Source organism: Gavialis gangeticus, unplaced genomic scaffold (genome assembly GCF_001723915.1).
Source record: "Gavialis gangeticus isolate Ggan-Ray unplaced genomic scaffold, GavGan_comp1, whole genome shotgun sequence".
In the NCBI taxonomy this organism is placed as follows: Eukaryota; Metazoa; Chordata; order Crocodylia; family Gavialidae; genus Gavialis; species Gavialis gangeticus.
This window is the reverse complement of record NW_017729024.1, coordinates 120,260,657-120,266,039: the sequence shown is the minus strand read 5'-3', so window position 1 is coordinate 120,266,039 and position 5,383 is coordinate 120,260,657. Positions and strand designations below refer to the sequence as shown.

Below are 5,383 nucleotides of genomic sequence, written 5' to 3'. Positions count from 1 at the left end.
ACAATTTGCATCCACAATCCTGTTTATATGGATAGTATAATACTTCATTGTCACAGAAGAAAGAAAATCCACTTGTGTCCAAGCACTTCACAAGTGGGTGAGACTCCTCTATAAAAAGAGAAAACTGCTTGAAAAATGTTCCTAATGCCTAGTCTTCAATGCATTACAGCCATTTATGGCTCTGTGGGTACTTCTACATGTGCAAATACTGCTGTGCGCTCATTTGGGAGCAGATTTTCTGCTCCTGGCAGCGGTCTACCCCTACCTTGGGTCCCACAGTAGCCATAGGGAGCCCTAGGCTCCCCCTCTGTGCTAGTCCAGAGTCTGGCAGAGAGCACGGGGTTGGGAGACAGCTGTCTCCTGGTGGGGGCTGGAAGATTGCTCCCTGCCCCTGGGAGCTGCCTCTTGCCAGGGCAGGCTCCAGTGGCAGAGCCCAGGTGGGGTCAATGCCCCTTGACCCGACCTGGCTCCCTGATCGGGGGCAGGGGACTTGGAAAGAGCTGCGGGGGAGGGACAAGTCCCAGTCAGCCGTCTATACCTGCCTTACTGCTCAGTAATTATTTGGCAATTAATTTGTTACTTGAATTTGCAGGTAGCAAATTAACTGCCGAGTAAGCATTTGCACATGTAGACAGTAACACTTCACAGTAATTTTCTCTACTGTGCAGTAAAGCTTCTCATGTAGATGTGCCCTGTGTATGGTCATTGTGAATTATCTTTAAGGTTTTGTAATGATTAGTTCTAAAACTTAGGAGTTCTTTTTTCTGACTTAGAAATATTTTATTTTTTCTTGTTTAAGAGTCTTGTTCTGTGTTCACTTCTTTCTGCTGCTGAACTCCAAATGTAATCAGTTTGGGGCCTGCTAGTGTATGAGTGTCAGAAGCAAGAAACGATTAGAGAAACGCGATCCCAGGAGGTACTGTGTATTTGGGAGAGCTTTCTGTAGTCTCAGTGACTTTTATTCTTTGCTCATTCTGTAATCTAATAATTCACTGTTCATGGATTTGCTGTTCATGTTTTTACCCCAACCATATAAATATATTTTTCTGACTTTTGAAAATTTCAGTATGGCTGAAATGATTTTTGATCACAGTTTTCAAAAAGATTCCCTTTCAAAAAGATTAACAAAGAATGACATCAGCCTAAAAGATATCATGGAAAATTATAGGTATATGAATACAGTGATTAGGTTTGTTGTTGTGATCACAAAAGTAGGTCAAACTGTCAAGTAAATGGCTGAAAAACTCTTTTAAATTTTGCATTTTTTCTTATGAGGTTACTTGTTAATTTAAAGACCATGACCATTGCATTGAATTTCTTACTTATTGGTATGAATCAGAACTGCTGTATTATTTTAAATCTGGGCTGAAATGTGAACAGAGGAGGAGGTAAATAGTTGAATCCTAGTGAATTTCAGTTGGATTGGGCACTGTGGCCCCTTTGGAGTCCTTTGAAAATCCAAGGTAGGATTGTTTCATTTTTAGTGATTCCACAAGTATTATTCTGAGAGTCTGAAGTTCATATACAATCACAATCTGTTTGCTCAAATATGGTCAATAGAAAAGATAAACTGGTAGTGCCAAATTCTATTGCAACTTTAAGAGGTGGTTTATATCTTGGATAGAAAAAAATGACTGAGGCTTGAAGTATAAGAAAAAGTGAATAACTTAGTAGCTTGGTTGCATTTTGGATGTAGTTAGAAAAAGAGTTGTGGCATGGAAGTAAAAGTGTCTTTAGTATAGTGTATCCATCAGTCATATCTATGTAGAAGGCAATTTGAAGAATAAATTATTCTTACCTTACAAGGCATAAGTTATTTTCAGGTTCCTTTTATATACATTGATACCAATGCTCAAGCATGCAGATTTTTGATAATTACTGGAGGATTTTGATTCCATATTGGTAACTTAAACAAGTGTAGTGTCTTCATGCTTTTTAAAACCATATCAGTGCAGCAGTTTGAAATTTTAAGATGAGCAGCTGCTAATCTTAATTAGGTGAGAAGTACATGTGTTATATATTTATTTTTATTTTCATAATCCTCTGATTTTGGAGGTAAAAGAAGACGTGCTTGTCAATGTAGAAGGTTTCTGACTTCTATTTAGTGCTCTGCCTTCTGGGACCCTATTTAGACTCATTGTTTGAGTCCTTAGGAAAAAAGAAATGTAGTAACATTTTACTAATATATTTACTGTACATGAAATTTATGGCACAAATAACTAATGATCTTTACCATAAAGTTGCAGCTTAATTTAAGCACATGGATTCCTAACAAGCAATATATAACTGATGCAGCTGAATACTGTGCTCTATTAGTTGTTTTAGTAATGTGCTGAGTGTGAATGCCTTGTGGAATTTTATTTTTTTAATAAATTAATATTTCCACTGACTCAAGTGGCCACTAAACTTATAGTAAGAAGAAGTGTTATATATCCATATTGACTCTGCAAAATTCTCTTTTCAAAAACAGTTTCCTACATATTAAATTTCCCTCAATCACTTAAACATGTTCTTACCTTTAATAATAGCAACAACAACAATAATAATAATATGCTTAGTTTCATTGGTTTCAGTGGAGCTATTCATATGTTTAGATTCTATTCTGGATTTGCCTGAAGTGCACAGCACCTTTTTTCCTGATGAAGATCTTAAGTGATTGTTACATGAAAGTGAAGGTATACCGTTCTTATCTGTTTTACAGGATTGGTATGTGAATTGTAAAAGTTGAAAAGCATACTTTTTTGGCAACAAGTAAGGAGGGGAAGGGGAAGAAACTGGTTTTACACTTAATATGACTCAATTTCGGTGTTGACTAACATGGTCACGTGCATATTATCCATGTTTTTATACCATCCCTGTATTGTTCATTGTTCTGTAGAGCAAGAAATGCTTCTTTTCTGTGAGCAAAAAAGAATGCTGCTTTTAAATGGAATTAATTTAATTTGGCTTAGAATTAAAACTGACTTTCAAACTGAAGGCAAGTTGTTCCAGAGAACAGACTCTAAGCCACATAATTTTCAGTTTCCAGAACTCGTACGTGACAGTTGGAGATGTACTTCTTCCTGTCACATAAACAAACAATTTATATTAAAAGAGCCTTCTTGCTCAGGTTCTCTTCTTTGCTTTTATCAAGGATTTTTTTTCCTAACAGACACATTTCAGCTGCATATTATGGCAAAAAATGAATTGTGCCAATGAGAAAATTGCTTCTTACTGTTCTAAAATGTGCAGACATAGGTTGAATTTAGAATATTGTCAACAGTGCATTACAAAGCATAAGTAGGGACCTACTGAAATTGTGATTTTGTGTTTTTCTCAGAAAATGCAAAATCAGGTGTTTTTCGTGAAAACCGGTAGGCTTTGCGATTTTGATGGGCTCACTGCAAAAAAGCAAAAACAAACTTACCAGCAAGCAGAGAAAAAGGCAGGAAGCCCTGCAGCCCTGAATCACCAGAGGGGAGGGGGTTATAGGGAGCAAATGAGTGGTTGAACCTGTGATATTGGCTTAGTACAGGCACAAGTACGGGGCTAGTCAGGGAAGTCACAGGGTTTCAGCACCATCTTTTAAACAGCTAGAGGCATACTGCTGCAGCTTGAGGAGGATTGAACAGGATAAATAGTGAGAATAAATCCTCCAAGAAGGCTAACTATGTTTCAGCTCTGGACCATGCAAGGCTGTAGCCATGCACGCAGATAGAGGAAGACTGTTTTGTACCACTTGCAGCGTGTCTCTGGATGTGTTGAGGAAAACCGGTACGAAACAACACTTAGAGTTCAAGGCACACATGAAGCAAAAGGCTGCTGCAGCGTGAAGGTCCAAGCAAGAAGCAAGTGACTGTGTCTTAGCTCTTTAAAAGAACCACGGAAAGCAGTCTGACATTTTCCCATGTGCAGGCTTTCACTGCAGCAAGCATCCCACTGGAGAAACCTGATCACTCTAAATTAAGGGACTACCTGAATGAAAACGTTCTGAATGCTGGCAGTTTTCCGTGTGTGAGCAAGCTTTGTCTAGACTGTCTCCCGGCAGTGATTTCTTCATGTGTATAGGTCATTAAGTCTCATTGGCAGAATATGAATCCTTCTCCATTGTGGCCGGTGAAGCCACCGACCCTCAAGATAACTATGTGCTGAACATTTTATTTTTACCTGGGAGCTGGACAGACCAGCACCTGCTTGCTTGTCAAACAGAGCCAGTCCACCTCACATCTGTCAATTTTTCTAGTGTCGCTCAGGCTGTAATGAAGGTAGTTGTCAACTGTGGCTTATAATTTAATAAGATCTCAGCATTTGTGTCAGATTGTGCCACGTATATGTGCCAGACTTTTTCTCATGTGCTCTGTGGTATGATGCCCAGCACAGTTAATGTCACCTGCAAAGTGCACATTCTGTCTTTAGTAAGTTACATTTGGCGCACTCAGTTCCCTGATGTGGATAACTTGGTGTCCTCCTTCAAGAAAGACTTCAAGCACTGTCCAGGCCATAAGTTCCAGTACAGGAAGTCCCTCTCCAGTCGAATCACATGCGACCATGCCACTGAGCCTGTGGTCATAAGGTGGGATTTGTGATTCAGAGCGATCCATTACCATGCCAAGCATATGCAGTAATACCAGCAGTTTGTGCGCGAGGAGCTGGAAATCACACCCAGCACACAGTGCATGCTTAAGCTACCCAATCTCCTGTAACAGGGAGACATTCATGATTAAGTTAAGTTTGTGGCAGAAAATGCAGCCTGGTTCATGGAGCTCCTAATGTGGTTAGAAACCCAGTAGGCTTCAATCCATCACACATGCAACAAGCTGATGGATTTGATAAATTGGGTTAAAGACATGGCATCGCAAGAACTGTCAAGCTGCCATCATGCAAACCAGCAGGGAAGGGACGTGTTTCAGGCAGTAGCTATGAAGCTTAACCAGTACTACAGGTGTGACTCATTACTGCCACCATGCCACCAGTACTACACATGTGACTCATCACTGCCACCATTGTTCAAACAACCAGCTGGCTTCTTTTATTTAGTGCTCTTTGTATTTTGGACCACAGCCAGGTCCCTGTTCCAGAGTTGTAACCCTCAGCTAGTGAAATCAATATCTGGATGGGGGAAAGAGCACGACAAGGAATGTGCTGCTTATCTGAACTTTGTCAAAGAGTGCAGGATGCCTGTGTATGTGACTCTGTGACCATATCTGTATGCCCTGGCAAAATGCTGCCTCACCATTCCAGCCAGCTAACTGGATTCTGAGCATGCAATCCCAGTGTTCACCCCCACAGAGACAGAGGGTGTCAGCAGCAGCTGCTGCCTTGCTTTTAACAGCTAGCATGAATTACCTGTCTCAGGGCTAGCACTGAATCATAGAATCAATGAGTCGGAATGGACCTAGACAGA

The 5,383-nt window shown here is 40.2% G+C and overlaps 1 protein-coding gene across 2 annotated transcripts in view; it reads left to right on the top strand.

The window, feature by feature from the left end:
* Positions 1 to 782: 782 nt before the first annotated feature.
* JAK2 (Janus kinase 2) overlaps positions 783 to 5,383 on the top strand; it is a 149,272-nt gene continuing 144,671 nt past the window's right edge. For both annotated transcript variants that reach the window (XM_019517622.1, XM_019517620.1), the window contains exon 1: positions 783 to 916. The gene's annotated coding sequence lies outside the window, so the exon portion shown is untranslated. The remainder of the gene's footprint in view (positions 917 to 5,383) is intronic.